General features: G+C 36.1%; 1 protein-coding gene across 2 annotated transcripts in view; it reads left to right on the forward strand.

Moving 5' to 3' along the window:
* The first annotated feature begins 14,378 nt into the window (after positions 1–14,378).
* The window catches only part of LOC132131122 (dystroglycan 1-like), a 35,928-nt gene continuing 23,004 nt past the window's right edge, over positions 14,379–27,302 (forward strand). The window contains exon 1 of one of the 2 annotated variants that reach the window (XM_059543073.1): positions 14,379–14,459. The gene's annotated coding sequence lies outside the window, so the exon portion shown is untranslated. Of the gene's footprint in view, positions 14,460–16,692; positions 16,883–27,302 lie in introns of those variants that run through there. The other variant, XM_059543072.1, reaches the window with a different exon arrangement.

The raw sequence follows: 27,302 nt of genomic DNA on the forward strand, positions 1-27,302 counted from the left end.
TTTCACATGATAGCATGTACCATATGTCGATCTAATCTAGTCAGCCTCTCCAGGTACATCACAGATACAAGCAATAATTCTGTACAGACTGAGTGTTGATTTATCAGAGGTCCGGTCCACTTCTGGTTCATTTATCCCCTGGAATGCCAGGTGAGATGAGCAAATATCATCTTCAGTGGTAATTAATACGTGCCGCTGTCCCTGCTTTGGGTGCCAAGTCTCTGCCTACTTTTGCAAGCCAGAGAATGGTGAAAAAGCACAAGAGGTGTCTTGAATATTGTCTCTCACTAGTAAACAAGGTACTGCCAATGTGGTTCCAGCTTCTCAGTGCAAATCCAGACTTCCCTTCCAGATCATTACAGCTTTAGGCAAAGAGTCAAATTTGGCATTGGACCTGCATGCTCATTTTTAACCAAAGCCAATAGGTACGAGCAAATATTCTCAGTTCAATTAACAAAAAGCCAAAGGAAATTAACAAAATTCTGAGGCAAATTTCTGTGGATATTCCAAAGGACTCTGATAGGCCTACTGTTCTGTATTTTGAGGATTAGCACCAGCGTCCTGAATCATTTTTGTATTAGTGTATACAGGTTGTTTTCATGTTTTACACATTCCATGATTTCCTCGGACAGAATTCTGATTTGTGGGTATAACAGGAATGTAGCATGTTCAGTCTGACAAACCTTACATATATGATTTATGTGCGGGGATCTATGTTTTCCCATTGTAAACTGTAGGAGAATCAAAACAGACAGCAAACTCTGGTTAAATATTTTTTCTGTATCTCTTGCAGGTGTTTACTCAGCCCCATGAGAGTTGTTCTAGCTCGAAATAATCCCTCTGTGTTTGGGTTGTTGATATCCTACCTTTGCATATCCCAAAAAAGAGCACCAAGTTATTAAAGCTTATACGTTCATCAGAGCCCAAAGATGGATCCAATCTTGGTCTTGCTGGTCCCACTTGTTCTCCACAATATCGCCTATAAAACAAAACTCTACTCAGCAACACCAGAACAGACTTGCTGGTCTCACAGGGTTTAGCACAAACTCCAATTCATGTGAAAATTTACTGTTGTGTGTTCCGATTCACAACTTGCATTTAAAAGAAAGCTAAGATTTGTGAGTCTCGGTTAGCCGAGAAAGGGTTGAAAGCATTGTTCTGAAAAAAAAAAAAATAATTAACTGCTGCACAGGCGCATCTGTTTGGTCAAAGCAACACAATCTGGACTGTGGAATGAAAGGGTGGGGGAGTGCAAACCTGTCAGCACATCCAAATAACAATGACCACCGAATAACAGTCTGGAACATAGGCGGCCTGGTGGCGTAGGGCCTGTCTCTTCTCACTTTGCAATTACAAAGAGCAGAAGGTTCTGAGCAATCACCATTGATCCATTTCAGAACATCCAAATTTCATTGATCTGGTTTAGGGAGATTCTCAAAGTATACTTTGAGGCATATTCAATCGAGATTCTGCATCTTTGTATCTGGTGTGGAAGTCTGCAGTCTGTTCAAGGACTTACTCCCACACTTTGACTCTAGGAGGATGTGGAATTCATTGGGTCAGGTGGTAGGCGAGGTTTCAGTGGGGGTTGACCTTTACTCCATAGTTCAGTAAGTTTTAAGCAGCCGTGGCCTCAGTGCTGTGGAGAGGGTGAACAGGTGGTCAATGGATTACCACAACCATTTGAATGCGCATGGATGCAATGTGAAAGCAATGCATTTTGATCTTGAGCAGAAAATTGCCCAAAAGCAAGTCATGCAAAGGGATTAATTTCTGAGAAATAGGTTCCTGTTTTTGCTTTAAAACCACATTTGTGATGGGAAGCAAGAAAGGGAATGTGCCTTCTTGAGTGCTTTTAGACACAGTATACTATATTTTTTCTGTAATCTCCAATTACACAGTTGTCCAAGTTGCACTGGCTGGAGTTAAGTACAACAATATTAGCACATGTTGAGTATGTCTGAATTTGAATATTTTGATTTGTAGATGTTCACATTGTCAAAACTAAATTGCATTCATTACATCAAGGATTTCTACCTCATCTTACCCTTAAAATGTACTTTCAGTGGTAAAATCCAGTGCGGTTATGAAAATTTATTTTAATTATCTTAAATATATTTTAATGAAATCAGTCAACTCATTTTTTCTTAACATTTTTTAACCTAGTTTCAAGTTGGAATAATTTAATTATTATATATTAAATTTTAATTGCTGTGAACATATTGTAGTACCACCATTTTTTAGTATGTTTATTTCAGCATTATTTATATGCCATTTATTAATATTTTTAATTGGCCTTTATTTATATTTTCAGTATTTAAAGTAATTTTATTATGTCCTTTTGTCATTTTATTAGTTTTTTTTCTTCTTCATTTACACACAGATTTAATTTCAGTTTTTGACTTTTTTTTTAAGTACTAAAGTAAATTAAATTAGTTTGAAAGCCAAATTTGTAATATTAATAAGGTTTTCATTTAATATTTATATTTTATTGCAGCTTTATTTTAATTACATTTCAATTTCAGTTATTATTTTTAGTCAACAATAATAGCACTGGTCACCATAACTATAATATATATTGCACAATAACAACTACACATATAATTTGTGGTTACACTGAGACGCAAATACATACACAATGGTCACATGATAAAAATGGCAGTAAGCATTTGGTGAAAATGTGGCTTTATTTTATTTATTTGTTTGTTTGTCTATTTGGTTATGCATAAAAAGTGCTAACAACTGTACAAAGTGTGCATTTAGGTCAGTAGATAAAATATATAGGGGGAAGATATTTTTCTGCTGTCCTCCATGCAATAGTTTTATTGTACAGTCTGTGGCTGATATCCTCCACGACCCTATACATAAAACATGCACTTTTGGCCTCACATGACTCTGCGTCCACATGCACCAATTAAACATAATTAGAATGTAGAGCCATCATTCTAAGTAATGACATGCATGCAAGATAACGGCGCCAAATTATATGTTGCCTAGCAACATTCCATCGTTTTAACCTCAAATGTTCACTCTTAGTCCTTTCCTCACCCTAGAGCAGTGCTGCTATCCCTCAAGATCTGCATTGCAAATTAATTTGAGATATATTCAATTTAATTAAATTCAATTGAATCTCTCAAGTGCAGCACGAGTTGTATTGTACAATGGGTGTGGCATCAACATGCTGGAGCTCTTGAATAGGCATTTGGGAATGTTTAATAACAAAGTTGGAATTTAAAAAGTGATTTTGCATAATTTAATTTAATATGTATATATTATTAATAAGAATTTACAAGCGTATGACAAGAAATGCCCTTAACGCAAGGCTAGATTTAATATCCGTGAAACAGCTACTACTCTCATAATGCAATTCAGCCTATTCATTTCAATTATCCTGATCTAATGTAATTGCTGTACTACAAAATTATCACCATAGAAACAGAGACGTTACTCTCAGGCTTGTTTACAGACTGTAAATCTGGGCCGCCTTGACATTCCCAGACAGCCAGTTTCAGCACTTTGCGTCATCCGTAGCGCTCCGGTGCATCTAGAGCCCAGGCTTTATTGTGGTCTCAGGCAAGTAATAAGTCCCTTCCTATTGAGTGGAACCAAGATTTGGGAATTGATCAGAAGCTTGATACACACAAACAGTCCCGGGCTTCTCAGAAATGTCATCGTGAGAGCCAGGATCTAAAGCAACTGATTTTGGTCTTGCCATTGGACAGGAGTGCTTGTGCCAATGTTGGTTTAACAAAATGCAAAATTACAGATCCGAGATGCACTGGTTTACTCTCAAATCGATAGATCATACACTTGCATTCAAAGAACAATATCTGCACCACTCCTCTCAAAATGCATTTACGGACAAGAATTCCCATAAAGGATTCAAAATAGTAAATTACTTACCATTTACTTTATGGCTCACTGAATATTCCCAACACCCAGAGAGTCCCACAAGTGTCTTTTTTCTGCTTTACAAAGATAGTGACATCATGTAACACAGGACAGAGTTAAGGGCTCTGCTTTTGCAACCCACTCCAGTGCACAATGACAGTAATTTCCAGGCTGAATAATGAGATGCGTGGCTATGAAAACTCTAACCCCTTTCAGATGTGACTCAAGGAGGTGTATTTTACAACATCGTCTGGGATTTAAATGCCTCCACGGCCCAGAGGCTTTAGGATGCTGCTTTTGAGGTTTCTCTTAAGGAATCTCCTTGCACTAAACAAGCATTCCTTTAGTCTCTACTAAATGCAGGATAGTGTTTGGGGATACACAGGCATCTTAATGAAAGAACGGCTGGTAAACAAGGTGAGACCCTTCTAGTTTTGGTGCCCTGCAGACGTACATGCTTCTCTCAAAAGAAAAGGCCTCAGGTGACTACAAAAGGCTGTAATTCCTCAGACTGTCTGAAAATACCAATGTCACGTCAGGGCTTTCGAAAGAATCTCCAAGACAAAAGATCAATAGCTTGGCTCCACAAGTCGCCCAGCTCAGAAATTTTAGTGACCCATCCTTACGCCCCAAGGGAATGAAAAGGAGAAGATAGAGGGGTGTTACTTGTAGGATAATCTGGTTCTCACCAATTTTCGCAGTGCAGAAGGTACACAATTAAGGGGCGGATCCTGTTACCCTCAGGTAGTTATTCACAGGTACAGATGCATTTCAATGGCTGCTAATAGTGTTAAGAAGGACCATACAAATAGCTCCCATTGGAAAGAAAGATCAATGATAAGATTTCTTTGATATGAAATTTGTTTCTTCTATGTCTCTGGGTTCTCAGATTTGTCTCTTGAGAAACAGACCCCTCACTCTTAAAGTAAGTGTTCTTTACTGATCTTCAGTTTGTTCTGTGAAGAATCAAAAGGGGGGGGGGGGGTTATATTAAAAGGTCACGTTTTTCGTGATCCCATGTTTCAAACTTTAGTTAGTGTGTAATGTTGTTGTTAGAGTATAAATAATAGCTGTAAAATTCTAAAGCTCAAATTTCAATACCAAGCGAGAGAGTTTATTTAACAGAATTCGCCTACAACGTACGACCCGTTTGGACTACATCCCTCTAGTTCCTGCAGTAATGACATCACTAAAACGTTTTTTTGACTAACCTCCGCCCACATGAATACACAAAAAGGGGGCGTGGTCTTGTTGCACTCAGACGGACAAGAGGGAGTGCGTTTGTCGCCATGTCATCGAAACGCTGTTATTTTCATCTCAGTCCAATCATCTTTGTTTGGGCTTCCCAGGGATGCTGTACTTAGAGATTAATTGGTTACAATTTATGTTTAACTCGATTCCCGAAAATTATAATCCACATGTAAAACTATGTGCAGCACATTTTGCTGAGGACAGCTTCCTCAATCTCAATCAGTTTAATGCCCGATTCGCACAAAGATTATTCTTGAAAGATGGAGCAGTTCCCTCTTTGTCTGGAGAAGTTGTTGTTTATGGACCACAACTGGTAAGTGTATTTTATTATTTCAGTTGGTGCGTTTAACAGTTTCTGTAACTTATTACACAAAGGGCAACGCTGTTTAGCTTTGTTAACTAGATGTAAGCACTGTGCAAAAAAAAAAAAAAAACACGAGTGCGATTTTCATGCGCATCTCGTCGGTAAAGGCGTTCTGTGATTAGAAGAACATCTCCAGCACGTGCGTTCAGATCAGGATTGGCAGGTTTTCAAAACAAATCTTGCCCACTTGCTTCTCAAAACTAGTCCAAAACTAGCCCAATCGCGTTTCCAGGAGGGCAGAGTGCTCTAAGCTGCTGTCGAATCACAACACAGGAACCGCTGGCACATTCAGAACTTGTTACGTATTTACGTATTATAGGAGGGACTTCTGATGACTTCTAGAACAAGGAAGTCATCAGCCTGTTTTATGACCGTGAAAACAGCGGTATACAGATAAGTGAATTTTTTTTTTTTTTTTTTTTTTTACAGGCGAAGCATGAACACATATTATATTGCAAACTGTAAACACAATCAAAGCTTCAAAAAAAAAAAACACGAAAAACGTGACCTTTAAGAGCTGTTCACTGGGGAATCATAGGAAGTAGACTTTCGGAAGAAATAGCATCATCTCTGTTTCTCAGATTGTCAAGTCTCCAATTAAAATAAGAGATTTCATTCTAAACTCCAAAAGTGTTCTTCAAATACTCCTTGATGATCTCTGCCAAGGGGTCCTCAACTCTGGACCTTGAGATCCACTTTCCAGAGTTTAGCTCCGACCTGGATTAAACACACCTACCTGCAATTTAGTAGTAATCCCGAAGACCTTGATTAACTTGTTCAGGTGTGTTTGATTAGGGTTGGAGCTAAACTCTGCAGTAAAGTGGATCTCGAGGTCGAGAGTTGAGGACCCTTGATCCAAGCTATACTATCCACATTAGTGTTCTAACTCTTAAGGTAAAAAAATAAATACAATTAAGTCAATCCAATAGGAAATTGAGTCATTCCAGTCGATGCAATGAAAGTCAATGGGGTCCAAAACCCATAACACTGTGCACCACAGATTTTCATCATGTGGACAATAAAACATTTAAAATATATTTGCAAAAAGATACATTTAAGTATGGGTTCCACAAGAGAAAGATCAAACAGATTTGGAACAACATAACAGATTTTAATTTTTGGGTCAACTATCCCTTGAAATTAAGCATAAATGAGCCCTCTTAGATTCCGGAGCAATAAAAATGTCTTCAAACCCCTGAGTCTTTAATATTCTAAGGAGACAGGTGCTGCCCCTCTAAAGCCTTCCTCCAAACTCTTTTATGAATCAACACGTCCACTCGGATGTATATCTTGGCCCTGTGTCATATGATATCAGAGCCTTCCAGCTACCTGAAGGTGACCCTCCCATCAGATGTCATCTTTTGTTCGCTAAAGTTGCACTGTGATGAGATGTGAGGAACGTGGGTGTGGAAGTGTGCTTTTACAGGCATATTCAGAGTGATTAGTTCTCATTGTTCCCTTGTTGCTTGCTCAGCTGCTTGAATGTATGTCTGGCGATACAGTTTCTGAACCTGACTGCTGATGTCTACAACTTGCTGAATGTTATTAACACCTTTTGAAGAACGAGAAAACAGCAAATTAAATCAAAAGGCACATTTGCCTGAAAGGAAAACAGGATTTAAAAAGCAGTTTTAGCATTAGTGCATTTAACTGTATATAAAATCATGTCATTTATTTTTTTATTCGTTTCAGTTTTATTAGTTATGTCTACAAGAAATTACAGAAAATTACAACTTGAAATCCAATTATTTTTCTATTGTTAATTATACAACATTTTTGGTCCCTTAATCTTATTGGACAAGTTGTATTCTAGCAATATTGCGTCTAAAATGTAAGTAGCTCAATAGAAGTTTTTTTTTTTTTTTTCATTGCAATGGTGCAGTAAGATAACACAAATCATATTTTTGCGTAATTTGTGTACCTGAAACAGAAAAAGTTAATAAATAAAAACCTCATACTTCAAGTTAAACTATCATTCCGTTGTGGTTTAGTTTTTTGCTTTGCGTGGACTTGTGCGTGTGTCCCCCCCTTTTTTTTTTTTTTTGATTCGTTTTATTTTATTATGCTTTGATGCAGTAAGAGTGAAATTTCACATGATTTAGAATCAAATGAATATAATAGACTGTATTAATATATTGTGATTTTATTCATTCATTTTAATTTGGTTTTAATTCCTCAATAGAAATAACTTGCAATAACCAAGTCATCTAATTTTGGTACAAAAAAAAAAGATGGTTCTCACCAGTGATGCGTTTTCTAAGCACATTGATGAACAATTACTTAAATGTCCTAATTGAACTATGGACAAATCCTGGCTTAGTCTAAACCCTGTCTGTGAAACCAGGTTTATATTTGCTTTGATAAAATTAGGATTAATTATGTAAAACTTAAACAGGCCCACAGTGGTGAAGAGTATTGATGGAGAATGAAACGTCTTCTTTAAAGACTGGTTATGAAAATGTTTTAAGGAATATGGAAAGTCTTGAAATGGTTAGTTTAATCAATTCGGCAATCTCACATCTGTTTTTACAGTACATTACCCCTCTTGGAAATATTTTGAAACGTTTTATCAATGTGTTAAATCGTGGCTTGCTAGTAACTGTCTCCAATTAAACTCGATTATAACCCTGATTAAAGCCCTAGACAACAAAATTCCATCAATTGTCCAACACCTTGGTTCTCGGAGCTCCATCAGAAATCTGGTTTGTGGTGTCTGGTGTCTGGTTTGACCAATCGTTGTCTTTCGACTGCCATTCGAGACTTCTGGTCAGCTTGTATCTGTGAAAAGCACTCTATAAATAAACTTTACTTACTTACAATGGGGAATTGTATCTGCTCAGTAACAAGTCATGTCTAGTACTGCAGCACAGCAGGTTAGCGGGACACTAGAGATTCTTAATTCCCAATTGATATTGTCCAAACTGGGGGCTGGATGCTGTCTGACTTAGAGTGGGGATAATATTACTTCATGAATTCGCAAATACATATAACCGTATTGAGCAAACAGTAAGCATACCGTATTTGGTGTGGTGTCCTGAGGGAGGGCTCCGAGCTTGGAGTATATCCCGAACCCCACATCTGGGATGAGAAGAGTTAAGAGTCAGGAGTTGGGGTGGAAGAGGGATGCCCAAAACTGTTGTGGGACAGAGGTGAGTTGGCTGGAAATAGATATAGTGCTAGTTAAGTTGATCATTTAGCAGTGGCTCAGTGGTTCATGTAGGTTGTCTGCAAACCGGAAGGTTGGTGGTTCAATCCCCGGCTCCACCTGACCAAGTGTCGAGGTGTCCTTGAGCAAGACACCTAACCCCAGCTGCTCCCGACGAGCTGGATGGCGCCTTGAATGGCTGACACCGCAGTCGGTGTGTGAATGAGTGTGTGAATGGGTGAATGTGAGGCAAATTGTAAAGCGCTTTGGATGGCCATGTGGTCTGTTGAAAGCGCTATATAAATGCAGTCAATTTACCATTTTACCATTTACCATTTAGATCAGCTCCACCTGTGCTGAACTGATTGATTATCTGACCGAGCTCCACCCAAACCTTGTTAATAAAACATCAAATTGAGAGAGTCTCATTCAGTCTCCTCCTCCTTTTTAAAGTGTAATTGACTAAATTACAAGGTTATATATATATATATATTCCAGTTTGTATTCAAGTCTCCCACAGTTATCATTTTACACAACACCACATTCTGCCTCTTTAACGAGCACAGTGTTTTTAACTAGGTGAGTGATGGATTATGACAGCATTTGTCTTCATAAACGAGTTAATGATGCAGCTTCTTTAACAGTAGGATGCGTGCAGTCTAATAGGATGTATAACACGATATAGATTACATATTTATGTGATTCCTCACCCTCTGACACACCATTTAGATGCTAATGGGATTAAGTCGCTCATTTTCAACCAGAAGTTTTTTTTGTGCATTGAAGGGTCAGGTCAACAGCTCAAAGTATTCAAAATCATTTCAATAAATTACAAATTGTACAAGTTTATTTATTTACCATAGGCCATTGTGGAAGAATGCATTTCCAATACAGTAACATTTGGCACCAATCATTTAAATAAATTAAAACGGTTGCAAAAAATTTGATTGATTGATTGATTAATTGATCTATTTATTTATTTAACACAAGCTGCGGTTTACCAATATAGTTAATAGTTAATATTTTTAAAGAATCATTCAATATTAGATTTACATGATTGCTGAGTTAAGGAATAATAACAAATGGTGCCACAAATAATAACAAATATATTTTAACAAATAATTTTAATAAATCACAATTGTTGCTAAAAATCTATTTGTTATTTATTTATTGACCACCAAATGCTGAAAAGAATGTTTTTTTCAAATATAGTGTAATTCCTTTTAAAGAATACTTACATATGAGATATATATGATTGCTGGGTTAATATAATAATATCATTTGGTGCCAATAATATTAATAAATTAAATTTTTTGCATATATTTTTTTTGCATATATATATATATATATATATACACACACACACACACATATGTATGTATATATGTGCAAAAAACGTAATTTATTAAAATGATTGGCACCAAATGGAAATAATGTTTTCTCAATAGTTTTAGTGTTTCAAAAGTATATTTCATTATGAAATATATGTTTGCTGGTTAAAAACAAATAAAAAAATAAAATAAATAAAAAAATAATAACAATAATATTATTTTTACCACAAGCTATTTAAAAAAAAAAAAAAACGTTGTATCAGTGTTTAAAAACAAACTAATGTGAAAAAAATGTGATTGCTGGGTTAACAAATAGCAAGATTTGACCCAACTGATCTAATCAGGTTCATAATTGATATGAAGTGCTACATTTTTGCAGCTGCATGTGGAACAATACTGCATGTCAGGACGAGCCACCCACAAAGAAAAGATAACTTTATTTATGAATCTGGATGTGTGTGTAAAATATGTTCGGAAAGCCGCACAGATTGGAGCTATGCATTATGGACATGCCACATCACATATGTCAGCATTCATATTGCAGCTGTTTTTATTTTCCAGACATGGATGAACAAAGCCACGTCCTTCCATGCTCTACTGAACTTATTTGACCTTGTAATTGAAACATTTTTTGGCCACTTTACAATTAAACTGACCAACAGAGCCGCCTTTTTCTAAATAAATAAAACAGGTGCATTTGTGATGACCATAAAAGATGCACAAATGCCCTAAACAGTTGCTACAGAGCAAAGATGCCAAGTTTTTGGCCGTTCAGCTGTCCTCTTTGTGTCTGCTAGCTCCCCTCATGCAGCCCATTTGTGAAGACAATACATTATTAATCAGAAAGACACCGTGTTCACCGAGATGTCCTGGTGTGACTGGGTTAATCGCCTCTGGAGCAGAAAATAAAACGGTCCGGCACAGGTAGGCATGCGAACTTCTTGCCAGTCTGCGTCCCTGTGCTTGCTGGTCTGTAGGCGAAACTAAAGCAGACACGCGCTTTATGAGAGAGCGTTCGTGCATCAAAGCATGTAGATGTCCTTTTCACTTTAACACAACCTGAGCAGTAAACATAACCTCTGTATTAAATATTCATGATGCTCTGTAACCCGGCTAAGCAGATGCTTAATGCTGAGTGCTGCTTCCTACTGTGAACCAACTCGATCCTTACAAACACACACAATCGCCTTGACACTAATCTGATATTTCACAGATTTGATTGTTATATATATGGTCAAAGTAGAGTCAAAGATATGGCACACAAACCCATCTTTTAAGAGGATCCATATTCATACATACAATACATGAAATACAATTAAATATAATTTATTTTCATGAAATATTCAATTTAGCATAAAGACAGTCAAAACATACTGTGCTATGATGTGTGTGTGTGTGTGTGTGTGTGTGTGTGTATAAAATTGTTTTATTCATGTATATTTTTTTAAACCAGACCCTGGTTAAAATATATTTTAAATAATAATATAAAATAGAAATTAAAAGATCATATTGAAAATATACTTGTAAATATAAATGTAATTTATATCATAGGTTTTGAGAAATAAATGTCCGCATCAATTATGATATATATTTTGATTATTTAAAACTTGTTTATTTATTGTATAATACTACAATATAAAATACTTTAAAATATAAAAAATTAGCTGATAATGGTATTTTTTTTACTATAAGGTTCTCTTACTTGATTTAATCACGTTAATGTCGTTCTTAACCTTTAAGGGGTGATTCACACAAATCGTGTTTGTATTTATGCTTTTAAAAATGCAGGATTCAAAAATTCTGCAAATATATATAATGTGTTACTCTAAGAGCAATAACGCATTACAATTCAGAGACAGGTATTTTGAACTACACAATATGGTTGCTTTCTCTCCAGCTTTCTATCTCTAGTCAAGGTTTCTGGAAGCTTCCAGGCGTTATCGCATCAATCAAATGCCTGGATGTTTCTGGACTATTTCCTTTGTGATCTCAGGTACTGCTGGGGACATTCGCCCTTATTAAAGATGGCCTTTATTGATCTGTGATAGCCAGCCCAGGCTGTCTCTCAGATGAGCCCCCTTCATATCCAGAAATGGCTGGATATTGATTGCAGAATGAGAAAGTGTGGAGAAGTTGATAATCTTGTCCCCTGCAGAAATACAGAGACACACCAGGGACCAAAGGTCTCCTTGTTCCCTTCCAATCTGGGTATTCAGCATCCAGCTCAAACGCTGGCTGATACAGTATAAAACGGCTCTTGTGTGGAGTTGTACTGCTGATGATATCTTCGCTGGTATTGACAGAGACATCTTTGCACGACTGCATCTCTGTGTCAGAGAGGGATTACGAGACCCGCGTTTTTAGGACGTACAGGGGCCAGTAGACCTGTAGGAAGGAGAAACCTTATACGACTCCATCCTAGTAAGACGTGTAGCGTCAAAGTCCGGGAATCAGTAAGATCAAGCATTAACATTAGTGAAGAGGTTATAAGAGAGTGGGAACAATATATAGAAACCCACAATATCAAACATAGGTGCTATATAGGATCAATCTATCTATCTGTCGGTTATATAATAATAACTATATATATTTGTATATATATTATATACTATCGGTGCCGATTAATCGGCAAAACGATACATCGTCGACCTCTAACATACATACATATATATATATATATATATATATATATATATGTGTGTGTGTGTTTTATATATATCTGATAATGTTAAACATTTGTAAAATGTAACATATGTTAATATTAATAATAATATTAAGGATATTAAAATAGTTGTTTTTAAATAGAGTTTATATAACATTATAAATAGAAATATTTTATATAATTTATAACATGTTTTACATGCAGTAGTAATAGTTTTTATTTAAAAAATATCATTTAAAAAAGTTTGATAAAACATTATATAATTAATTATGTTACAGAAGTATTAAAAAAATAATAATATTCAGGTTAAACATTTTAATATAAAACCCATTTAATCATTATAGTATTTTTTACATATTAAAATATATATTGTGTAAGCATTATTATATAATATGTGCTGTTACATTAAATATTTCAATAATAATATTAATAAGCTTGTCAAGCATGTAATATCTGTTAATGCTTACAAGCTTTAAATTGTTTTGTATAGTATAATAAATATAAAAATGTATATAAAAAACGTTTGATTCTAGATTTTAATAGATTCTGTACTGTATATTCAAAAAAAAAAAAAAAAAAAAAAATATATATATATATATATATATATATAATTTTTTTTTAAAATACATATATTAGTAAATTATATAAAACGTGTACTGATATATATTCCAATAATAATAATAGTAATATTATTAAAAGGTTTATGATAATATATAAACCATGATATTATATCATTTAATTATTAGTCTACATTACAACAAAGGACTTGAGGTGATAGTATTGTATACAGGTTCATTGGTCTAAATGTTAAGTATAGTATGGAGGTGTTATTATTTGATTTGTTATAGATAAATGGAAAAGAAATAAGAAAAAAAATGGGAATGTGTGTGTATGCATCTGTATCTATGTATAGGTTTATGTGAACAGAAGGTAGGTAGATATAGGATGTATGTAAAGATGTATATATAAGTGAAGCATCAAATTGTTTTGTATTTAATTAAAGGATAAAAATAGAGAAATGGGGTAGGACCTAAAAAAAGTTTGTTATGAACTTCTTCCTACTCATTTTGAACATGAGAATTTCTCATTTGAATCATTTACAATAATATGGAAAGATTGTGCTGAGAAGTACATGATTAATTTGGCTGTTATTTTAATTTTATATATGTATACATGCCTGTATGTATATCAGTTTTTATTTGTATTTTTTTTATTTTATTTACATGTTCAAATAAATCCAAATCCAAATCCAACATATGTCAATAATAGTAACAATAATTATAGCATCTCTCCAGCTATCTGTGGTGTGTGTTTTGTCTCGTCAGGGCTGTAGTCTGTGGACAGTAGCAGTGAGGTGGAGTCGTGTGAGGGGTGGAGTGGGTATATCCTGCTCCTCCTCCTCCTTAGGAAGGGCCAAATATTCTTCAAAGCTCAGACAGCAAGTGCGGAGCAGCTCACACTGCGATCAAACACACTCACAAGCCGCATCTCCGAGGCGCGAGGCTGAAGACAGCGACATGTGACGCCTGCTGACTACCGATGCGCACTTTCATTTTATCTTTCTGTTTTAATTTGATTTTCTTCGTCATAACGACTCCAAACAGAACTTGTAATCAAGCGCCGCGTACTCGTCCCGTGGATTTGCCAGGAATAATTCAACCTAAATGCCCCAGTCTGTCTCGTATTAATCTCGTGAGGAGAGGAGTGTGTGTACACGAGCGCGTGAACGCATCGCACACCAGCAGCTGGAGAAGCGTTGGGAGGGATTGTATCACTTTGGGTATCCCTTCGGCTATTCTCTACCTGTGCGAAACGGTAAATATCTGCTCTGTTGCCGTGTGGAAAAAAGGTCCCTGAGCTCGAGTCTTGAAACTGGACAGCGAAAGTTTTTTAGCGGTAAGTCAGGTCCCACAACAAAAAATGTAACTAGCTATAAGAAAAAAAGTTAAGCTACAGCAATAACTTAACAACAACAACAATAGCCTAATAATTAATACATTTTATTAAATTAATAAAAAGAAGAAATAGGCTAAAAGTTTAATAATGGGAATCAGGCAGGAATTCATTTCAGAGAGGCCAAAACATTTATAGGCCTATTTACATGGGTTTTATAGAAAACATATTTCAAATAGTAAAAAATTAAAAAAATATAAAAAAATAATAATAAATAAATAAATAACCTATTTTTATTCAAGTAGTATTTTAAAAAGCGTAGGGGAGAACCGGGGCGAAAGTAACGTGGGACGAAAGTAACAAAGCGATTTTCTCAGAGCCTATTACTGCATTTGCATTCCCAGCTATGACGGTATATTCAGCATTCAATCCTTGATGAAGCTGAGAAATATCACGTGATTTCCTCATCATTTCCCGCAGTTAGGTCGTTAAAACCGTTTTCGAGTACAAAAAGTAAATTATTTGAGCGGTAATTTTTTTTAATTAGTTGTGTTGTTTCTTTTGTTTCATGTGTCACAGTAATGATTAATTTACAGGTCATTTAGTGATTTAACACATCCTAAAGTTTGCATTATCACAGTTTTTTAGTATAAAAGTAAATCAGGTTTAAATGCCATGAGTTCCTGTCTGGACGAAAGTAACAGTTGTTACTAAGACAAGAAGTATTTATTTTGTTCCAGTGCATGCTATTCTGTGAATTTCTGTGTCTTGCATCATTTATTAAAATGTTTATGTCATATTATACCAAAAGAATATGTCTGAGTGAGGGTCAGAAAGACAAACAGTGGTCTGGTTTTATCCAGATGTTTATGAGAGAGCGTTTCTGGACATAGAGGAACATCTGGGCAGCTCCTACCTCGCATTTACCTTAGTTATATTTAGGTTTTAGCCATACCTTAGCTTTTACACCTCCAGCTATGCATTTGCAGTGTTTCCAGATGTTTTAATGCACATTTTGAATTTATGCATAAAAACAACTGGATGGAAACATGAGTAGGCCTACTGTTACATTATGTTTAGAATTTATATTATGCCAATATAATTTAATTATTATATTGTTCATTCTGTTTAAAAAATGTTTTATAAAAATACACTGAAATTAAAAAATAAAAAATAAAAGAATAAAGTTTGTACAGTCGGGTTTTGAGACATTTGATGAAACTTAAATTTAAAATAAAAATATAAATATAAATATGTAATTAAAATTTTTTTTTTGCAAAAATAAAAGACAGAATATGTTTGCAGTTACATATTAACAAGGTCATAGTCAGGTATACTTAATAAAAATAAGAGTAACAGAAAATAAATCTAGCTTATAATGTTGTGTTACTTTTAACCCACCTGTGTGTTACTTTCGTCCCAACCGATGGGGTCGAAAGTAACAATGTGCAACTTATGTTCAAATTGAAATTATACTGAAGCCTTTCTACATTTCTACAAAATACCACCTGGTATTGTTAGACCACACTTCTGAGTTACTGGCCACAGCAGAAATATATCTCTGTCTACAACATTATCTTTTAAAATGATGTTTTTCTGAAAAATGGTACTTTCGCCCCTGCTCTCCCCTATAATATACAAACACTAGTCTTGAATCAATAAAAAAGCTAATGCATTTAATCCAAGAGAAAACATTTACATGGGTGGACACTATATACTTTTTATTTGTATTTATTTCAAGAAGAAAAAAAAAACGAACTGTTCAGAATGTGTGAAATAAATAATGAAAACAACAACTTACAAAGTTAAGTGAACGTGTATGTAAAATAAATAAATAAATAAATTATACAATTTGGGAAGCAACGTTAATTTGAAACATTTATTTAATTGTTAAATATGTTGCTTGTTTCGTCCTGTTTGAAAGGGTAATTTGAGTAACTGTCTTGAGAATATAAAACCAAATATATTTGAAAAACATGGGTATTGCAAATAAAGTAAAATAACTTAAGAATCTTTTTCCCCGCTTTTCTTTTATTTCTGGTATTTTTTTTTTTTTTTTTTGTCATCACGGACATGAGTGTATCGATTGAATCTGGGCTCGGCTGTTCGCGTCTTGCGGTCGCACAGTGAATTGTTCGAGGATGTATCGACTCTGGGCTCGGCTGGTCGGGTCTCGAGCTTGGACAGTGAAAGTGTGTGTGTGTGCAGATTGATTCGTGTAGATAGAGAGAGAAGAGAGCTAGAAGGGCGAGATTTCTTCTCCTGCTTGCGCTCGGATGCGTTTATAAGTGTGACATCCAGACATTATAATAGCTAGGATGTGACGGCGATCTGTTTCAGACGAGGTAAGACATCGCGTCGAGGGCTTTGGAGACAGCTGGGCTGAATTAGAGCGATATCTGTAGGCTTGGCTATGTTTGTACTGCAGAGACTAACGCTTTTAATGCAAACCAAAAGCAAACAGGTGTAAGACCCCCCTCTACGCTGTAGTAAACGACCGCCGACGCGATTAACCACAACGCTTCATTTGTACGTTAGTCGAACAATCTTCGTACGCCTTTTAGTTTGTAGCGTCGCGTCGAGCGCGTCACGTCATAAGCTGGTCTTCATCAAAAGCTGTAACGAATTACAGGATTCGGATATTCAGAATAGATTCGAATCTATGCGTTTGTTCGCGTTTTATTTTATTGATTTATTTTTTAGCGACCCCCAGTTCCGCTGTAGTTGTCCATCACCGCTGTTTAATTTGGCAGGTTTATGATTAATGATACATTAATCTGTCAATTTGGTGTTTGTGGTAAATATGGGGCAGCTGAATTTAATTTCCGCGTTGAATTTGGTTTCCGATGTCTCTTTCTTCTGTGTTTAAAACCTTTTCTGTCGCCTTTTCAAAGAAAAGTGGATGAAAGGGGTTTACATTTGGGTTTAAATCAAACTGAAACTCACTCATGGGGGCTTTTTGAATTTGTTTTTGTCTCTTCATCTTCACATAGACATAACAAAGTAACCTCAGTGTGTAGTACTAATGAACCAGAAGGAATATATATATACATTTAAAAAAAAAAAAAAAAACTTATTGGCTTGTTTGGCTTTTTAGTATGTTTATCACGTCTGCCTCTCCATGGAGACGTTTTTAAACCTTTCAGCTGTGTGAGGGTTTTTTTCTTCTTTTTTCCCTTCTTGTCAAGGGACATGAAGACCTCCATGAGCACGCCAGACATTTGGTTTCCATCCTTCAATATTTGACTTTTTCATCTCATGCTCCTCAGCGAGCCGGAAAATGCTCTCCAAGAGCAGTCGGTTTTATCTAAACGCAAGATTGACTCCGAAAACATGGCATTGGTGAAATTCTGGACTGGTTTGCGAAGAAAAATCCATGTTCCCAGTTTATAATGTGGCATGGTTTGATGTTTACGTGTTTACAATGATTATAATCTGCAGAATCATCAATCAGACACTCTTAGCATGTTTCCACATTTGATCTAAAGATCATCTAGAATTGTATTGGATACAATTATTTGCTTTTAAAAGCTTTGAAGATAGTTTTTTTTCTTCTGCTTTTTAAATGAGTAACGTCTAAATAATTCATCCTTAGTCTCCAAGATAAAAACATGGTATGAATTATGAATGTTTTAATAGTAATATGCCTTAATGTCTATGCTTAGTTGTTTTGATTTGCTTTTGTGTTGTTAATATAAACACAATTTGACATGCTAGCAAATAATTACATTTCACGTGTAAGTTACTTCGTCATTGAGAGGTCACTACGATTAAGACGATCTGATTTCCAGTTGATTATGAAATTCTGTTGCTATCTGAACGTTATAAACGCTACTCCAGTTTTTAGTCGTGTTCAGGCTGTCAAACCCAGATTTTAAACACACACATAAAAACACCCACACATTATTTTCTCAGTGATGAGTCGGTTGGTTGTTTAGTCACCGAATGTCTCATATGAATGAGGTTTAAAAATGAGTTGTTCTGGAATAAGGCCATATCTCTGTCTTGGCATGTAGTTGAGTCTATTTTCCACAACCTCCTCATTCCTTCCCAAGGGAAAATCCAGTGAGTAAAGGGGGATAAAATTAGAGGACAGGTATAAGTTTCATTCCTGTCCCCTTTTTTTGTGTTGTATTTCACTTTGCAAAGTCTTCTGCAAGTTTAACTTTCATATTGTTACTACCTCAAACCTTGATCTCTGTTGAGAGTCTGTGGTGGGATACTAATTAAGTCCATTTTATTTTTTATTTTTTCCTCCGTTGCCCTTAATTTAATTGCAATTGCAGGTGTTGCAATACCCTTCGGGCTGATCACTTTACAGAAGATGTTCTGGCCTGTTGTACTATTGCACTTGTCAAGTGTTATTGATTCACTTGCCCCTGAGAAGAACACTCTTGGCTCTGTAATTGCATGTTCATTTATGCCTTAATTTGTTTGAGCTAACCAGTCCACGGAGATATTTATTTCTTGTGTATACCTTGTAAAACTCTCCTTTTACGGTGCAGTCCTTCTGGAGGAGCGCTGAGAAAACGTTAGCAGAGGGTGACAGTATCGATTTATTTCCTGCACACGTGACTTCGCCGTTGTTGGGTTTTAAAAATAGACAGAGTATGAGGTGCTCCCCCCTCCGGCATGCAGGTTCCTGAAAGTTTATTGTAGATGATTGCATGGTCGATTCCGTGAAGTACCTATTTGGGCTTTGCTCAAATCTCTCCACACACACACAAAAAAGCTTTAAACTTGGATTACGCCGTATGGTGCTGACCGTGAGGCAAGGCCACGCAGAAAAGGAGCACCCAGGAGAAAACTCCCAGTGTGCAGCTTGTGTAGAGTCATGCACCGGACCACTCATAACTCCCGTGCTTTCGTAATCAGACACGTAATCTTGCAGGGTGATTGGATTTGAGATGACGCTGCAGCCCGAGTCGGTGGCTGGCTGCTCCTACCACAAGCATGTATTTTTTTCATGCAGATCTCTTGTTTATTTTCCAGTAAGCTGCTTCAGTCTTTGGAGGCACTGTCAGCTGCAGCGTGCTGTAGTTCACACTTCAGTTGCTGCCTAACCTAGATTTCTGTAGTACTGCTTGTAAATAACCCTGGGGCTCTGTTCTGAGGGAGGGGGCTTTAAAGACAGCGGGAAACGGCTCTAATGTAAGGCTGCGTACTATCGGTACTGTGATAAGACGTGCATCATCAGCATAGGTGTGGGGCTGAGAGGAAGAAAGCTGAGAAATATCCATGTTACTGACTGGCACTGAGCAAATAGATTTTCTGTCGAATACCATGAATGTCTATAATTTGCAATAGCATGCATTGCCGCAGAAGAGACGTGTGTTTGCTTAATGAGTTAATGTTCTGCCATGTTGCTTTACCCATGTGGCCCGAGCTTAGTTTGCAATCTCCTAGTGTGCCATAATGCCAGAACTGACCAGTTGTTTCACTCCGGTTTAAAGTCAGCAGGAAATCAAACATGACCCTGTTTGCTTATGTTCTTGGTCTTATTGTCAATGATTCAGCGGTGCACATTAATATCTTTCTGCTGACGTCAGTAAACCATCATGTTTTTCATTTTGGATGTTTTTTCGATTGCGTTCAATTTAGCATTTTCATGTTAAGTGTCCTTGTAGTTCTATCAAAAATTACAATTCCGTCATCATCTACTCACCCTCATTTTGAAGAACAACACTGGACCACACTGACTTGTGTAAGTTAAAAAATTATAATAATTTTGCATTGAAACATACAGGTTTGGAATAACATGAGGGTGACTAAATGAAATACACATTTATGAAAGAGTCCAAAATTTTATATCACATGAATCTTGTAAAAAAAAAAAAAAAAAATATATATATATATATATATATGTATGTATGTATGTGTATATATATATATATATATATATATTATAATATATTGTTTGAAACTTTAAAGTGGCAAAGTTTAAAAACATGAACAGGGTAAACTCTCACTTAAACTCTCACATCAGCAGCGAACCGTACTGGAGTTCACATGAACCAAACCCCAGACCACTCTTTTTAAGTGGACTCGGGTACGGTTCGTGGGTGCGCACCAGAGAGCGTTCACATCATCCAAACGAACTGAACTCTGACGTCAATCAAACCCTGGTGTGCACCAAAAGTGCTAGTGTGAATGATGCACCCTTAATGGGCGAAGTTCAACAGTATCATTTTTAACTGGCAAAACCAATATCAGCAACAGCTTCACACTTCAGAGACTGGAGGGTTACAGCAAAAATAGTAAAGTGTTAGGAAGAAAAAAAAAAAAGACCCAACATGTTGTTTCATGTAGCTGAAAACTGTTGCACAGCTCGGGTCAAGACTTTCTGCGGTGTCAGAGGCCTTTAGACCAAAGCTGCACTTTGACATTTTGGAGGGAAAACTGCTTTGAGTACAACCTTGCGACCTTTTCCTCTGCACCTTGAACACAAAGCGGCGATTAAAAAGTTGCAGCTTTTTGTCAGAGTTCAACATGCCATGTTCTCTCAACAGTGTTTTTCAGGAGGATTTCTTTGAGCTCAATGGAGACGTCCTGGACTGTGATCTCAGCAGAGGGAAAGCGGGAGGGAAGATCTGTTTTACAGGGAAGACTGCGTGATTCACTAGCTCAGCATGCTGTAGAAACGCAAGTTTAATGTAGCATAGGATGTTAACGCGATGGTCTGGAGACTCAGACATGTTGTCAGCTCTGTATGGGAGAAACTGGGCAGATGAAGGCCAACTCGCACTTAAATTACCTGCTTACAAATGCAATAATATTGATTTTTAAAGATGTCGTTTACATATTACCATGCCTGATGTTGTGTCTGACTGATCGATAACAGTTGGGGTTCGCGTTTAAGGATTTGAGAGGAAAATGAAACATTGGGCCTGTTTAATGTTTGCAAGAACCAATTTGTGTCCAGCAGCCTTTTGGATGAAGGCAGGCTCTCTGTTTACCCCTACTGAGCCGCTGCTTTATGTTGATCTTTGACTCCCACACAAATTGACCGCTGTTTACTGAAGTGCGACTGTGTCTGTCGTGATCTTTGCGAGAATGCTTTAGGAGGGTAATTTTGGAGCTGTCTTAAGTGAGTACTACCTACATGTCTACGCCAAGACGGGGAGAAAACAGTCACCGTTTGTTATCAGATTAGCCTGGTAAAGCGGAAAGAGGGAGCTTGGTTGTGGACTAGTGACAGTTGTACTCTGGTCACCTTCACGTTCACAAAACCATTGGTCACGTGAACGCCTTAGGCCTTGAATACGTCTACTTGGAGTTAGTGATTTACAGTATTCCGTTTAAATGGTGATCTATTAACCTTTTATGATTTGGCCAGAACGTTTTCTTTCCATCTTCAGCTACTTATTGCACTGGAAAGCAAAATTAGGTTGAAACCTAAAACTGGGCCTCAGTTTAAGCATGCCAGGTGTGTTGCTACTGGTTTATGATCATATATACTGTAGGTCTGCTTATTGTCCTATAGGGTAGTGGTTATCAACCTGAGGGCCTCAAGATGACTTAAAATGATTTCAAATAAGACTAAAAATCTAGATATTTCTTGCTTTAATTCACCCCACGTACAACTGTTTTAATCCTTTTGAAGAACCAGGATTCACATGGTCTTGGAAACCATAAACTTGGAAATGATAAAAGTTTGATTTCTAGACCTGGATAAATCACAGAGATTATTATCATTTAAAAACTCCATGGGTGTGTTTTTATTTATATATATATATATATATATATATATATATATATATATATATACCTACCTAACTATACATTTGTATCCAGTAAATTACATGACAAGAAAGGTCACAAAACCTTTAAGTTGTGGGGGGCCCTGGAGTCTTAAAAGGAACCACAGCAATAGTGGAAACCCTTATCCCACCCTTTTCTGTGGGTTGTCTTTATGACATGCAAAAATAGCACCCTTTACCTCCCTTGTACAATCTTGACACTCTTTCAGCACGGCCCACTCAGGAAAATTCCTCTATGGTTTTACGCTTGTTATCGATTGCGGTTATAACATTCATACGTCCTTTGTCTAGGTCATTTACTCTTTCTTTACACATTCAGAGACATTTCCTTTATCTTCTTAACCCCCCCCCCCACATTTATAATACATTTTAGAAGAATGCAACACCATAAAATGTAAATTTCTTTTGGTATCATTCCCGAGTCTGTGTTCTGCTATGCCATTTCCTTCGCCAATTGAAATCGGTGTGGGCAATAAGAAGGAGGTCTGATATGAGTTTAATATTCAGGGCATGTGCCGGGCCGCGCTCCGTGCACTCCTTGTGAATCTTAAATCCGTCAATTTAATTTTCTTTGAATGGCACTGGTGTGGAGGAGGGGGTGTCCTCATTTCTGCACAACTTTGTGGGATATCGCTTGAAGGGTTCGTACATAGTGGATTTTACTGAAAATCCCATGAATTTCAGAAACAAATAATTGTGCACTAAAAATAGTTTTTCTTATTTTTATGGCTCATTAGGGATGTTTAGGACATCCATCACTGTTTTTGCTCATTATTATACCTAACCCTATGTCTTACGATTTGAGGTTGGCTCTAGCGCACATGCTAGGCTCTAATATGTGCCAACACTAATAATTAGTTATGCCTCATCTAACCCAGCAGTTCTTAAATCATTAAACAACTTGGGCAGCAAACATCACGCTGGCCAGAGCGTGCTTTTCACACCAGCTCTGGTGTTGAGATATTAGCCTCTGATAACGTATGTTTTAAAGAGACACATGGAGATGGGGGAAATGGTCTAGACCAGGTGTGTTTGACGCTGACAAACAGACTAACCTTCCAGCTGGTTCGTAACTCGTAGTGCTGGCCTAGTAAAGATGGCAGAACTGCTTTGGAACCTGAGGAACGTGTGTGTGTTATTTCTTACAAGTCAACACCACTGCGTGTCTTCACACTTCCTGGTGTCTGTGGAGTCCAACTTTTTTTTCATTATGTGAGACCACCCTGTTCTCCCTAACATTGGGCCTCATTTGTCAATCTAACATTTAAACGAGCTCAGATCCGTGCGCACAAATCAACTTACAACAGAGGTCACGTTGTAACACCCGCTTTTAACAATGCTACATATAGAAATTAAGGGACCAGAGACGTTCACTTTTCAATGAGCCATGTGTATTACACCACAAATCACCATACAGTCAGTAATACTACAATGTGCATAGTTATTCAGTTGCAATGGAGACATTGAATAGTCCAGACAATCATAGTGGCGTCTTTCGCTACTACGAACTCAGTCTTAGGGATAGTAGGAGCAAGATGAAATAGTACTTAAGTGCATTGTTGATGAGGACACATCTACCTGGAACCATACGAACTGTAGCATGTAAAATGTACAATAGATGACAAAGATGTTGTTGGCAAACCGAAGACAATCAATCCCCTTTTTGATCAAGGTCCTAGTTACAATTGAGCTGCCTCTGTATGCCTGCACGTTGAACCCTCTGCATCAAATAAACTTAGTGACACCATTAACATATTTACCCATCTCATATAAACATTCACTAACATCATAAATACATACAAAGTACTAACAGGGGTACTTACACTTGAGTTTAAGAACCTCCGGTTCCTCAAATCAGGGTCAAAAATACAAGAAAGCATTGTTGAGAAAGTTTCGCCATGTGGTTAACACATCCTTCCTACCTCATACTTGTTCTCTTATCCTTTTTATGTTACCAGGCATCTCACTGGCTAGAGTGCCCCTAGTGACAGGATTAAATATTGCATGTTTAGAAAGCTAATGGGACTAATGTAACTGTTAAACTGTTACAACGTGTGGTTCATGAAACATTTGTGTGCCGCCAATATCATCGTATGAATGATCGCATGTTGATAAATGTGGAGGCAGAAAACAGTCGTCATTTAAATATCACACCCCAGGTTTAGAAGCCTCGCCAATAGAGATTACGACATGGAGAAATGAATCCCGGCCAAAAAGAGGAAGTAATCTCACAAAAGAGAAATTGATCTTACTCCAAAAACGCCTGTTAACCTTGTTATTGCAAACAATTAGGCTACATTTATGTAATTTATATGTATATTAAAATTCTGGTAAATATAAACAGTTTATAACAGTTATAAACCACAAACAGATTTCAAGCAAAACTGAAACGGTATTGGGTTCACAAGCCCGTCTCCTACTACATTAATCAAAACGTTTCAGTTTTTGGCATATTTGTTTGCTTAGCTATTATTCATTATGTAGCCTAAACATGGCTTTATACTTCACTCATGCTCTAATATCCTGATAAAATCCTCCACATGTGCCAAAATATTTGTTTGGGTGCTTCACGCTGATTTTACAGCTGACCTTTTAAAATAAACCGTGTAAGTTTTGTTTGGTTGACTGCATTTTAGTTTGATGATGAATGGCTGAAATGTCAGGCACCGCTAGAACTAATGTTGTTTGTGTGTGCGTGAAGCGCCTGTGAGATAAGATTTGATTAAATAAAAAAAGATATAAAGAAAATGCATTCAGAGTGTCACAAAAACAAGCCTAGCCTATACTGTTTTTTTATTTTATTATTCTATCTATTAATAGGATTACACAAAATATATTATAGGCTATAATACTATTTATTTTATTCCTTTTTATATACTTATTTTTGTTTTTTCTCCTTTTCACAGAAGCGCTGCTTGTGCATGATGCGACAATTGAATCCTCATGGTTTCGTTTACGCTTTCACATAAAGCTAAAGCCCCGTATAAAACAAAAAAACAAACAAACACATTCTAATCTTACTGGTTAACTATCGACTAATGAGCTTCGTTTGACGATCAGGAAAATAAAGTGAAACAAAATGCTGTCATTCTACAATTCTCCAGCATATTTACTATGTTCAGGTAACTCAAAAACATGCGTACATGAGCTGAGACCAGACGTGAGATTTGATCGTAGCCACCATTCACATCCATATTGATAAAATCCAAGTTTTGCATTGAAACGACCGTACACCCAATTTTCTGTTTACGTTAATTTCGTAAATGAGGCCCATTGTTTAAACTAAAACCCCGGTGAATGTTCGTGCTCCCTCATATTGTGTAAATAAACCCCAACAGATTTCAATCCCAGTAGCATCCATTTTGTCTTCATAGAGAGCCTGCAGTTGGAAAGGGTGTTTCCGCATTGTTCAGATTTTTGAGTGTGTGGGAAGGTAGTTACCTTGGCAAGGTAAGGTTGCTTTAGGAATGCATGTCCGCAAGGAGAAAGACTGTATTGCTTTGAGAGTATTATCTTGTTTATGAATTAAATACAGGAAGTGGGTGGTTGGAACGACAAATAAATGTAGGCAAGGAAAGAGCCTGGAAAGAAGGATGGGACAGAAATAACAATGTTCTTTAACCCAATAAAATAGATATAGATTTTTTTTTCTCATACACGTCATTGATTTTTATTCATTAGTAAGTCAAAGATCTAGTTCAAGGTTTTGATATTTCCGAACATCAGTCATGTTGAGTTTTTCCACCAACAAATCACTTATGTTGGTTGTAGTTTTAATTAAGCCTTTTGAATTCTTCCTTTGGGTACAGGGTTCAACATTAAAGATTTTTTTTTCTTACCCTGCCAACATTTCATATTAAAATTGGCAATTTTATTTCAAGCTACTTTCAGACATGACTGGAGGGAAAATAAAGATATAAATAAGTATACATGATTTGTGATACAAGTTTTCTTTATTAAAGTAAATCTATAAATTCATATAATGGTAGATTGTAATAATTTATTAGAATTTTTTATTATTATTATTATTATTATTATTTTTGTTCATCATTGAGATTAAGTATTTTAGGTTTAAAAATATATATTTGAATATACAACAAAATGTCCTGTCATCAAATTTTCCCTTTTTTCCACTAGTTCATTTTAAATGGTTCTGCAGTGTAACGCATTTATTTTTCTAAAGACAAATAGGCTATTCCATATAGGCTCTCAATTAATATTAGGTTATTAAAGCTGCATGAATAATAATTATAAAATCCTTGCAAAAAAAAAAATAGGATTTCATGTTCACTTCCTAGTAGGGCTGCACGATTATGACAAATCATTGTTGATTATTCCCTTGAAATTGTAATCGCAATTATAAATTATGATTATCACAATTTACATTGAATGATGTTTATATCATTGTCTAATGAAACAGCATGCCATATTTTTATTTGAAAATAAACAAGCTGAAAGCATGCTAACTGAAAAACAAATGTCAACTATACATCAGATTGGTTTCTTCTTTAAATTATAATAAAATTTAAAATGTGAATGGTATTATAATGTTATACTAAAATTAAAATAATGGGAAAAATCTTTAAGATAACATGTAGAACGAAAAAAACCTGCATCTTAAGCATGCAAAATAACATAAGTTCACTTGGAAGGGTCAATTGCCGCTTTGAACGATTACATTATTGTGGCATCCATAAGATTAGATATTTGATTAATTGTGCAGCCCTAGTTCCTAAAAATGATTTTGCTGGAAAACAATGGTATACATTACGGATTTATTTTTACTGAATTCAAACTGAATCAGAAGTCATTTTCACAAATTCTATACGAGAAATCCTGTTTTAGTCCGATAACATTTGCTTGGTGACATTTTTAAATTGGCTCAATTCAACAAAACATTAAATCCTCAGGACTCGCAGTATTTTATTTATTTATTTTTAGTGCTTGCCAACAGAAGATTCTCATTTTAATGTTAAATTAAGATTAAAATTTAGGCATAAAGCTT

Source organism: Carassius carassius, chromosome 48 (genome assembly GCF_963082965.1).
Source record: "Carassius carassius chromosome 48, fCarCar2.1, whole genome shotgun sequence".
Taxonomy (NCBI): domain Eukaryota; kingdom Metazoa; phylum Chordata; class Actinopteri; order Cypriniformes; family Cyprinidae; genus Carassius; species Carassius carassius.